This window comes from Patella vulgata, chromosome 2 (genome assembly GCF_932274485.2).
Source record: "Patella vulgata chromosome 2, xgPatVulg1.2, whole genome shotgun sequence".
NCBI lineage: Eukaryota > Metazoa > Mollusca > Gastropoda > Patellidae > Patella > Patella vulgata.
The window spans coordinates 790,261-803,657 of record NC_065880.2 but is presented as its reverse complement, the minus strand read 5'-3'; the positions used below and the strand labels follow the sequence as shown (position 1 = coordinate 803,657).

General features: G+C 35.9%; 1 protein-coding gene and 1 long non-coding RNA gene across 6 annotated transcripts in view; both read right to left on the bottom strand.

The window, feature by feature from the left end:
• LOC126811616 (uncharacterized) overlaps positions 1 to 13,397 on the bottom strand; it is a 316,159-nt gene that overhangs the window by 104,354 nt on the left and 198,408 nt on the right. The window lies entirely within an intron of this gene.
• Positions 257 to 3,792, bottom strand: LOC130010862 (uncharacterized). The gene is made up of 3 exons (XR_008786160.1): positions 3,214 to 3,792; positions 2,902 to 2,989; positions 257 to 1,773 (listed from the first exon to the last, which is right to left on the bottom strand). It is a non-coding gene; the product is annotated as an uncharacterized LOC130010862 (long non-coding RNA).

The following is a 13,397-nucleotide window of genomic DNA, read 5'->3' as shown; positions in this document are numbered from 1 at the left end:
CCAATTTATATACAGTATAGCAACCTTTTTATGCAGGACCCATCTCTTTGCTCTGTTAGACCTGTAAAGTTTGATAAAAGAAGGAAACAAAATTTGTTTTTGTTTTTGTAAGATTATTATTTATTCATAAAATCATAGGAAAAAGTAAATTAATACATCAAGACCAATAGATATTTGAAATGTTAACAGAAAAACAGAGAATTCTAATACTAATTATATTGTGTTATATATAATGACCCCCCCCCCCCCCCACACACACACACACACACACACCCCACTTTACCCATCACAAAATATAACATAGCTATTTAAATTGTTCTTAACCCCACACACTTTACCTATCACAAAATATAAAATAGCTATATAAATTGTTCTTTACCCCAAAACAAGAACTGAGAATATAAAGATATGTACACAGTATCCCTACCCCATACTCCAAAATATATAATTCAAATAATATCTAAATTTAATAACATCCAAACCAAGCACAAAGATTAATTATGCACTAAATTGAAACAATTTCAAAAACTGAAAAGTGCTACAAAATCACACTACAAGTGATTTGTGAGACATATAGAAATAACTAATATACACAGAAAACTAACAAAAGAAAAATGCACTATTTTGCAGGAGTAATAAAATGATGTAAAACCTTTTCCTCATTTAAAAAACCCCAAACAAAATGAATATTTTGTAAATAAAAGAAGCAAAGCATCAAGATTACAGGATTGAAATAAAAAAATATCATATGTACAAAAAAATTTATATACAATCACAAGTCATAAGCCACAGTGGTTCAGTGAGTATAAGGTGTTGGCCGAGAAATTTCAACTGGATTTTCCGGCATAGTTCCCACTTGTCAGTAGTGTTGGATATGGCAAGGGATAATTGGGTACAAGCCCGGAATCGAAAGAGAGAGAGAGAGAAATGGGGTTTAACGTCCACTTGACACAAACTAGGTCATTTCGGGATTAACATATGGTTTAATTTTATTTCAATAATTCGTTGCGCATAGGGGTCTTTAGCAGTGGGAGGAAACCGGAGGTCCCGGAGAAAACCCACAAGATTGGACAGGCGACCCTACTCCTTGTCACGTACAACCGGGGATTCGAAACCACGCCAGTTGACTCAATGACAGGCCGTATGATACCGCACGCACGTGCTTACCATTCGGCCATCCACCACCCCCTCCCCCATTCCCGGAATCGAAACCATCCCCACTGCGTTCACTTAGAAGAACCCTTGACAATTGAATTATTTGACTCAATGACAGACTTCCTGATCAAATGTGTGCGTGTTAATCATTGACCCCCTCCCCCCGGGTTCCCGTTAAAAGAACCCTTGACAGTTGAAATATTTGATATAAGAGTAGGGTGTAGGGCAGAATCACTCTAAGAACACAGAAAAGTAGGATACTAAACCGTATTTCATTTCATAAGCAAGGGAAAGTCACCTTTATGTAGGTCAAGGTTTTTTGTAATTCTGGGTGTATTTGATCTACATTTGGTTTCTAGTAATGCCTATTAAATACTTTATGATTTCTGACCAAATTCTAAGTGATTTATATGTCATTTTACTTGCTATATTATACATACATTTCTGAAGAGAATTAAAATCTAATTGTGTTTTGGAAGAAAATTTAACATTAATAACAAAAAATAAATATTTAAAAATTGGGTCAAATGCATTCTTTCCCAGAAGTATAAAATAAATTGATGCTTGGGTTTTCTTGTTGTTATCATACAGCAAATACTCTTTCAATGGTGTTCCAGCCTAAAAAATAAAAAGAAGGCAATAAGAATACTTTCTATGGTTCACAACGTTTAAATAAACAATTTATTTTTCCACATCGAGACCGAGTCTCTATTTGGTTTCAACTTTGCGTAACGCTTATTGTGTCTTGTGCAGTTACAGACCCAGGCAGATTATTATGCTCAAATCAAATGAGTTAGAAGTCAGAAAAAAGTCTTGAGATTTGGGACTGAAGTCTCATAATAGGTCAACTATTCACTGCAAATCCAGATTCCCTACTACATCATGGCAGCACCTATTTACTTGGCAATGTCTAATTATTTTTGGACCCATTCTTATCTTATTTGACAACAAATTGGATATTACCCTTTAAAATCTATTGAAATCTATTTGAAAGTAAAATACTGTCCATCATTATTTTACTGCTATTTACTGTAAAAATACACATACATGTAGGGCCTATCGCAACTTGAAGGAAATCAATGGATGTGATTGGCAAAAATCAAGCATGCCAAGTACTTGAAACAGCAGAGTCCTAGGCATTGCCCCAAGAAGAATAACTAGATTACCAAGCAGGTGTATAGAAGTACTTCCTGATTAAAAATACAAATATATATGTTACTTACATTTTGCGTGTTTTCCCCTTGTCAGTGATACAGGACGGAGGACCTGACAAGGACAGCTGTCTAGTCGTTCGGATGGGACGAAAAACCAAGGTCCCGTGTACACATTGGCGTGCACGTAAAAGATTCCTTGGCAATTGGAATTCGATATAAGAGTAGGCTGTAGCGCCGCTGCCCGGGCAAAATTCCCTTCATAGCACACTGTATGGCGTATGCCCGTCTTCATTAGCCCAATTTATTAGCAAAACAGTAGGATGTTAAACCCCATTTCATTTCATTTTCAAAATTATAAAATAATTTGATGGCTTAATATTCAAAAGGTACAGTCCTTCATGTTTATAAAATTGTACGGGAGCCATAAAAAGCTCCTGATACCTTGAATATATGCAGTTTAAAAGTAAACAAAAATCTCAATATTTAGGAGAGAGAGAGAGAAATGGGGTTTAACGTCCATCCACCCCCCCCCCCCCCACCAAGTGTATAGAACCAGTTCCTAATTTAAAAAGCAAATATGCATGGTACTTACATAGTCTTTGTCTGATAAGCAAGATCTGTGAGAAAACGTCTCCACAATATCAATAGCCCTTTCCAACTTGATCTTCCGAGGTGGGTAACTGAAAAAAAAATGTCAATGTATTTAAAAAAATGTTAATTTAATTACATTTGCTTTGTTTCATGTGTTGGTTTGCTTTGCCACAGATGAGACAGTGATATCTACATATAACTAAGATTCTGTCTCTGCTCATACATGACGTGTACAGTTTTACTGTACTATACTGAATTTTAGATTTCAAAATAGCATAACAATCTTTTCTATTAGAATTGAATAGTTACCCACCAAGAAAAAGCTGCTCTATCATCATTTTTTCCAGCCATTTCTTCTTCCATTTTTTTCTTTTATAATTTCTTTTGTTATTACATGACCTTTTTCTGGGTGATTTGCATATACATCCAATATTGAAACTGAAAAAATAAATACATGATATGTAATTTACGATTAAAGCTACCTTACCATATATACAAACTGTGTGATATGAAATTGAAACTAATGTATCTATATGTATCAAAAGTTTTAATCCCAAGGAACTACCTAAGCCGTAAAAGTCTATCTTAATAATCCTTGTTTGTCACATGGTTTCACTGTCGCAGTAATTAGAAGACGGCCATGGTGACTGAGTAAATTAGGTGCTGGCACACTAGCATGGAGGCCACAGGTTATTTCTTGGGGTTGACCGAGAAAGCTCATCTTGATTTTGCAGAGTGGTTTCCCCTGAGATCCAATGTACACATTGGCGTACACATAAAAGTTCTCTTGGCAGTTTGAATTCGGTATGAGAGTAGGCCATAGTGTCACTGCCCAGACAAACATTTTCACTTAGCACAATGCATTAGACCAGTCGGAGCTGACCAGTAGGACGTTGTCTTTAAACCCCATTTCATTTCAGGTAATCTAGTATTTTTCTAGTAAGATTGGAGTCTCTCTACTTTCTTTATATGTAAATATCATATTTGAAATAAGTCATACTTTTATTCGATGTGGGGTGGGGCTGGGGGGAATGGTCTAGTAGGTAATGCATGCGCATGAAATCACAGGGTCTGTCATTGTGTTAAGTGGTATGGGTCATTCTCCGGTAATCCCGGCCGATCTTGTCCCCTATGAAACCCTTTGAATTTATCAACAAATCATGATGAAATCCAAAATCCAAAATTTCCATAACAATCATTAAGTCTATTCACATTGAATAAATAAAGTAAAAAATCCCATCTTCTTACAATAAACACAATTAATGGGAGCGATTTTATCTTAAACCCTCTCAAAATAGTGTGTCCCCGCTCGCACATTGAAAATTTTAACTGTCTGAAAAGTCACTTTTTAATTGTTTGAAGGCATTTCTTTTGCTTTAATAATGTTTAAAAAGTCAAATTCTACGCCCCCTCGCAATTCAAATTTACTTCATACTTACCAGAATTAGCAAATCTATTTTCAATTTTTATGAAATCGATGTCCCCGGATTTTTTGTCATATCCGTCACGTAAGTATTAGATTTAAATAAGTCATAACTGGACCTCCATACAATCATCACGTGGCAACGCGTGTAACGATGCCCGCCATTAGGATTCACGTAAGTAGATTTTCTGCCTTATAAAACATTGACTGCAGATTTATTAAAGACTTAATTTAAATCACCACATGCGTATGCTTATTCCTTGTCATATCCGAACGTCGAAAATTCATATGTGAAGCACTCATTTTGGAAAAGTTTTTAGCAGTTTATGCATTGTTGTCGTGTTCTCCTCGACCGGAGGGAAGTCCCCGTACATTTTAACCATGCGCGTTAGCTGTATAATCCATCATCTCCGTCACAGTCATCACCGTCACATTTTTAGTGATTTCAACCGTGACGGAGAAGACACTGACGTGACGGACATGATTATTTTTTTTTATTTTCTATTACAAATGTACTTATTTCATAATGTTTTCCGTTGCAGAATGCCTCTAACACCAGCGGAAAGAGCCAAGAGATACAGAGATAGAAAGAAGTCAAACCCAGAAACTAAGGAAGCTTTTCTACGTAAAGAGAGCAACAGAAAGAGGGAAAGTTATATACCAATAAATGAAAGATCAGAAAGAGAAAAACGAAAAATTAGAAAAGCATGGCGCAGTTCACAAAAACAGTCACGTATAGCTAAACAAGCGGTCGCTTCTGTTCGAGAACGGATTTTAACCCCACCAAGTACTCCAGATGCGGTCGAACCAGGAAACCAAGTCTTTGTTTTCCCCGCAGTAACGCAAGAATCAAGACGGATCATGAGAGGCAGAAGAAAGGTCAGGAAGGATAGAAGTGCAGCGTATAGAAGAATTGGTCAGCTGCAAAAGAAAATGTCACAGTTAGAAACAAAAGTAGAGAAATATAAAAAGCGGTACCAGAGGGTTTCAACAAAATTAGACAACATGACCAATTCCCCTAGAACTAAAATTCATAAGTTACTTAGAGGTTTGGCGCAGAAAAAAGTAAACCCAGAAGTCAAGAAGACGCTGTTATTTCATGGTTCATTAGTGTCAGAAATCAGAAGAAGATATACTCGAACCAAAGAGCAGCGAGAAAAGAGTTATTTGTCGTGTCTGGTAGGAGGTCGGATAATCAAAAAATATAGAAGAGCAATAGGGTCATATACTAACAAAAAGAAGCAATCCGCTAGTCTTTCGAATCTTATACGGAAACGCCGAAACGATACCCTCTCTTCGGAGGTACAGAAGCTTGTCACAGATTTTTATACCAGAGATGACAATAGCAGAATGACACCCGGTAAAAAAGATACCATAACTCGCCACAAAGAGAAGGTACAGAAGCGACTACTTTCCGAGACCATTCAGAATGTGCATGCAAAGTTCTTGTATGAAAATCCGTCAACTCCAATTTCGTATTCAAAATTTGCAAAATTACGACCCTTTTGGGTTGTCATTCCATCCATCTCAGACAGGGACACCTGTCTCTGCAAACAGCACAGCAACCCCCAGTTAATGGCTGACGTACTTTCTAAAGAACAGGTCATCACTTCCTCAGTTTTAGTCGACCAAATGAAAAAGATGGTGTGTGACATACACAATAAAGCTTGTATGTATAGGGAATGTGAAACCTGTAAAGACCAGTGGTTAGAACGTATGCCAAGAGACAACGCGGAAAAAGTGGTTGACTACTATCAGTGGATTTCAAAGAAGGAACAACGGGTCAAGACTACGGCCAATGGCGACGAAACGTTTGAGGTAAAAATAACAGTAAAAGACAGAATTGAATCGTCATTATGGGACCTAAAAGAGAAATTTGAAAAAGATATGAAGGAACGGTTTGCAGTACACCTATATAACATACAGCACCAATATAAAGTTCTTCGTGAACTGAGATCAGTACTCCGTGATGATGAAGCCATGGTGCACATCGATTTTTCCGAGAATTATGCGTGCAAGTATAGTGAAGAAGTTCAGAGCATCCACTTTGGGGCATCCAGAAATCAGGTCACTCTCCATACTGGTTTATGCTATGTGGGCACCAATCAAACTTATCCTTTCTGCAGTATTTCGGCGTCAATGCGACATGATCCGGTTGCCATTTGGGCACATTTGGTACCAGTACTTGAGAAGTTAGCACCTCCGACAACAATTTCAACTCTACACTTCGTCAGTGATGGCCCGACCACGCAATACCGAAATAAAGTGAATTTTCATTTAACATCAACATATCCATTTCAATTAGGTTACAAACATGTTACATGGAATCTGCTGGAGGCCGGTCATGGTAAAGGGGCGGCGGACGGAGTCGGCGGTACAATTAAAAGGGCTGCAGATCGACTGGTCTCAAACGGTACCGATATCAGAAATGCTAACGACCTTTATAAACATTTGAAACCTTTCACATCGATAGAGTTATTCCTGATTGACAAGGAGCAGTTCACACCTATTGAAGATAGATAGTGTACCAGACCAACTGAACGTTGTTCACGGAACAATGAAACTACACCAGGTAATTAAGTTTATGTTGTAGCAAAATGTCCACTGGCCCTAACAAAGTACATATTTCGATGTAATTTAACATCCTTGGCGTCAAATCATTTTGTGCTTGATTTTTCTGATTTATCAAATTGTACGTTGTATTTTGGGAACCTCGGTGGCTCAGTGAGTAAGGCGCTGACTCACTTACCTGGAGGTCCCGGGTTCGATCCCGGTGTTGGCCGCGAAAGTTCCTCGGGATTTTAATGGCGTGGTACCCCATTGTCAGTGATGCAGGAGAGAGGGCCTGGCAAAGACAGCGACTAGTCGTTCGGATGGGACCAAAACCGATGTCCCGTGAGCAAGTTGGTGTGCACGTAAAAATTCCCTCATAGCACATTGTATGCCTGTCTTCGTTAGCCCAGTCGGAGCAGAACAGTAGGACGTTAAACCCCATTTCATTTCATTTCATTTCACTTTTTATTTTACTTCTTGCTTTATGTCTAAATACGTACTATGGGTGTCTATTTTTCAGCTCTTATATGAACAAACATCGGTGGTTAAACATCGAGTAGTTAGTTGCTTTTGTCATGGATCAACAGTTCTTTGTGATTGTTTTGGACTGAAAGAATCTTGGCTTACACCGTCATCGGGTAAAGGTAAAATACATATACATACTTTTATTCACTGAAATGCGTTCTTAAAAGATCAGATATTAGAAAGATATAAGACTGTGATATGAAAGAATATTCCAGATTCTGATCAGATAATTGGATTACCGGACTTCGTATTATTTATTGTTAGGCCTTGTACAGTTAAAAGTACGTCTTCAATGCTTTACTGTACAGGGCCTAACCTTAAATAGCGCCATAATCCTATGATTAAATGGTGCACCAAGACGGGCATGACATCATAGGTTAGCACGTGCGCGCTGTATCATACGGTCTGTCATTGAGTCAACTGGCGAGGTTTCGATTCCCCGCTTGTACGTGACAAGGACTAGGGACGCCTGTCCAACCTCATGGGTTTTCTCCGGGTCATACAGTTTCCTCCCACTGCAAAGATCCCTACGAGCAAGCGAATTATTGAAATAAAAATGAACCATGTGTTAGTTCCGAAATGACCTAGTTTGTGTCGAGCGGACGTTAAATCCCATTTCTCTCTCTCTCTCTCTCTCTCTCTCTCTCTCATGACATATAGTTATTAATTCTGTTACATAAAAGGTTAATATACATTCGATTTATTTTCAGGAACAATCAATGAGACGGCAACTCAAGAAACTACCCTACTCCAACCCATTTCTCCAGATGTTTCGTTGTTGGACAAGTGGTGCGTCGTTGTCTATGACGGTCAACCGTATCCGGGACGCATCAAGGATTTTGATGACACTTCTGTGGAAGTAAACTGCATGACCAGAATAGGCAAAAACCAATTCTTCTGGCCTACGATCGTTGACATAATATGGTATGATTATGATGCTGTATTGTCTCTTATTCCAGAACCAACATCGGTTACCGCCAGACATGTACAGATTGATAAAATATATTGGGATGCCATAACGCAAAGACTCGACCTAGATTAACAAAATAAAGTATTACAAAATTTAAGCTGTGTTTTATTTCATACCGTTGTTTTCGTCATATCCGTAACGATCTTGTCATATCCAACACGAAAAGTCATCTCCGTCACTCACCATATTCAGCCCAATTGTGCAGTCTAATAATAGCTTGTCGTATTTCTCTTGGTGTTTATAAATTAATTAGTGTTCGTAAATTATCCATGATAAATTTCAATTTTCTGCTGTTTATATTCCGTTCTAGAAAGGGGTTAACAACTCCTAATTATCACCCGGAAACCATTTTCGTGCGCGCCATTGAAGTAAAGATAAAATTTTGTACGCAAATAATGCTTTAGATGAGCAAATCATGGTGAATGCTGTTTGAAAGTGAATATGTTTTCCAAAATTCAAAGTTCTGTCTTGTCACGATTAAGTGTAAAGATAAAAATATATTATATACCTACTAAGTACATTCGTGACGGAAATGACACCTACGTTCTATGGGCATGAAATAACCCCTGGAAAAAGAAAAAAAAATGCGTTGCTGTTCTCTGCTCGGTGTTTTGTCCTATTTAACAATGGTATATCGACACAATAAAAGTAAAATAGAAAGTAGAAATAAACATTTTTATTCCAGAAAATATGTTCCTGAAAAGAGGGGATTACGGGAGAATGACCCGTATGGTTTCAATTAAAGGAGTAGAGTCGCCTGTCCAATCTCTTGAGTTTTTTCGCTGGGTCATTCGGTTTCCTCCGTTTTCTAAATACATATACCCCTACGCCAAGCGAATTATTCATATTAAATTGAAGCGTACCTTCTCTAATCTCTGGGTCCTTTTGTTTCCTCCTTTTGCTAAATACCCATACCCGCAAGCGAATTATTCATATTAAATTTAACGTTACCTGTCCTTTTTCCCGAAACGACCTAGCGTCTGTAGGCTACATGTAGGTTCGTGCATAATTAATATTACAGTAACATACCAATTTTTAATACATGTAGAATGAGACAGTGTGCAGGGAAAGGGTGGAAACGGAAGTAGGCTAATCCTCGTCGTAGTTGATTACCGGTATGCATATAGGCACAGCATGGACTACTTGATTCTTCAAATACAAGTACATGTAAGGCCTTGTTTATGTCATTTCTCTCTCTCTCTCTGTTGCATGTAAGTGCCATATAAATACTTTATTTTGGATTGTATGTTCACATACACTAATCATTGTAGGACATTGGTAAAAAAAAAATAGAAAATATAAAAATTAATTGAAATTTTTACCTGTTTTTATTCGATTCAATGCCAATGGAGTCCTTGGTAAATTCTCAATAATTATTGCTGGAAGGTGGAAAGAGTCACATATCATCACTGACTGGAAAAAATAATAAAACTATAGTGAAACTTCCACAGGCTGATTCTAGTTCCATTATTTATTAACTGTGACTGAATCAGGCAAAAATGGGGCCTAATATTAAATATTACACAGACTCACAGAGGTTGAACAACGGATTACATGTCATTTGGGACTCAAAAAAATATGACCACGACATTTGGGACTCGGGTATACGACGTTTGGGACTTTGGTATACGTCGTTTGGGACTCGGGTTAACGACGTTTGGGACTCGGGATAATTTATTAGAAATAGGCCAATTCAAAACACGAAAGAGAATATTTATTAACATGAAACACGTGGTTAGTAAAAGGTTCAACCAAACGATAAAACATTAGTTGCACTTACGGTTCTTTGATAATCATCGTTTCTCATAAAAGTTTTATATTTATTTAAAACGAATAATATGCTGATGAATTTATTTGAAAATGACCTACACAAAAAACAAAATAAATATTTACACGACATGCAATCGTTTTTTACAAGCCCCTAGAAATTGTTAACGATAATCCGCGAGCTGCACGTTGACATGCTTGTCGTAGATGGCAATACCAATTGATAAATTAGTGCGTACAAGGCAAAGTTTTTTTGTGGAAAATATAAGAAATGGCAACGAACAAAGCGGGATAATTAAAGCTGATAATCCCAATGTTATTACAGTATGTTCAAAGAAACCTAACGGTTCTTTGGTGGATGAGGAAAAACGTGAGTTGTCAATCATCGAGAATGGCGGCCGTGTGTTGATTGCAGTTATACCGTTTCACGAAAAAACATTAGCAGTGGTCGGTCAATCAAGATCGTTTACTATTTATAACGCAAATTTTTCGTTTCGGTTAAAACAAAATATACGTCCATTTTAATTGGCCGAAGGATGTGTGACTAATAGAAATATGGCGGGCGGACAAACTGACCAAACAGTATATTTCGAGGTATTTGAGGTAAGCTAATTTAATATTATATCATAACTGCATGTGCATACTTGTGTTTCTGTGTGATTAAATATTCAAAAAATCATTCTTAGGATACAGCCTCGACACCAGTCCGCCTTGAATTGCAATGTTTGTTTTGTGTTCTGGGCGCCATTTTGAAAAAAAACTGACATGACCTATATAATACAATCCAGCGATAGTGCAGTCAATTTCCTTTAAAAGGGAATCCGAATTTGTTAATTTTCTGCAATATCACTTCGGTGGTAGCGGACATTAAATAAAGCTATTTCACGTACAAAGACCTACAATAAAATCCAGGTGAATTGGGAAAAATATTCATGTATTTTCTTGATGAAGAGTAGCTATTTCAATTTGTAAATGCCCAGTCATCTTAGACAAATAATAATTCCAACTTCAAATCAGTTGTATTTATTCAAATCATACTATGATTAATTGTATTTTTCCACTTGCATAATAATAAAAACTTGACTTTTATTATTTTATTTCTTCAGGCCAATAACATGGAAAATTGGTAATTGCCTTGTATCACTGCTAACTATAAGGCACAGGGAGCCTTGGGCAGAAATGATAATAATATGGTTCTCAGATATGTTACTGTGTACAGACTGAACAAAAAATATATATACACTTGCTATTACATGTACATTATATCATTGGCAATAATAAGATCCAATTTTAGTTTTTAGTTACACATTGTTAACCACCAATAGATGACAATAAATCATAAAATGTATTCAGCTCGACGTAAGACTTAAATAAATAGATACAGTTGGTTTAACTTGAATAGAAGTTTTAATTATCTTTGCTGCATGTATGCATATATCACCTTGCAGCTGAATCACACTACATATCTTTTTAGTTGATGTTCATATCGTCTTACGTATTTGTCAACATCAATGTGACCTTGTTCTATGTCACATTAGCCTTTTCAGACTTGTTACCACGAATTTACTCACCACACCCTCGCATAGTTATAAATTTATTGTTTCACTTGACTAAAGAAACATTTTGTAGGAATGTATGCTTTTATAGATTGGACACTTGTTTGCAATATCATTGTCGGTGGAAACTGGCACTATACCTAAAGAATGACTGAACAAATAGCGGAGACGGGGTTTCAGCCGGCTGATTTAAATTATTTCTTTAAATACAGTAAAGCTTGAAATATGTCAGTTTTCACTCTGTAGAATGTTTTTGTAAATAAGTTTTTATTGTAGTTTCCGTGGCGTATTCCAAATAAGCGTTAGAAACAAAGATATACACCCTTAATCCCGGTGCCGATAAATGTTGGGTTGTGTGGAACATTCTAACAAATCTCGGGTACGATATATTGTAAAAGTGTGGTTTTCGGTGGTTTTTAATCTGAATATAAGAGAGATCCAATATTGTCGTTTCAAAGTAATTTATTAAGTGAAGATCATCATTATTCAAATTCAAACATTAATAACAATTTAACGTAAATACTATGTAAAGGATGGTGTAGCTTATAATAATATATATACATAGGGTGGTGTAGCATATAATAACAATAATAATATATGTATAATTTCAATGTAATACAATAGAGCTAACTCGCTTGTGAAGAGGTACAAGTTACTGATGTAGAATTTCTTAAATGTACGATCCTTATTAAATGTAACTAATAAATATAACTATTAAATCTTTATTAAATATACCTATTAAATCTTTAGTAAATATAACTATTAAATCTTTATTCTCTATTTAGCAACAAGTATTAATCGAAAATAACATATACCGTACTTTTTAGTCACTAATTATTTCCACTAATCTAAATAACACATTTCTTTAATAAACAAGTAATCTATCGAATATATAGTACTTTTCCGTCTATTAAAAATATATATTGTAAAATATTCGCTAGAAGTTAAACAAGTAATAAATCATGTAAATCCTTACTTTTCCGTTTAATTTAGCGCGAACCATTTCTAATTATTTTAGACATTAATTATCTGTTATTGAAACATATTTAAACAAACAAGTATTTCGTCGACAAACGTACTTTTCCGTTTTAATAAATATATATATTGTAAAATATTCTCAAGTAATTAAACAAGTAATGAATCATATCAATTCTTACTTTTCCGTTTATTAATTAATATTTTACGTAGATGTAGAAATATCTATTAATGTAATACTCGATTCTACTAATCGTATTGATCCGATATAAAAGGATATAATTCTAAGTCAAAGGTTAGAATAAAATATATATAAAGTTTTAACAATTAAAATATACATAGAGGCTTACCTGAATATAAGAGAGATCCAATATTGTCGTTTCAAAGTAATTTATTAAGTGAAGATAATGGTGAAAGTTTAGCTAGATATATTTATATCTTCCAAAAATCCCGGCAAATATTAGAGATGCCACGTGTTGGATTAATCTCATTTTTTGATTGGTGGAAGACCATTTACGGAAGACGCCCATTACTCGATACGAAATCTGATTGGCCGGATCTAGACTCGCTTGACTTAATATGTCAGGTAACGACTACCCGAGTAATAGCGTCAGTGTAATCCTAGGTATTGTTTTTAAAGTTAAAGCTGTCACCATTAATCTTACTTAATTACTTTAAAATAAACAACCAATAAAGGACCCTCTATTCAAGTTCTTCTATATCAGTAT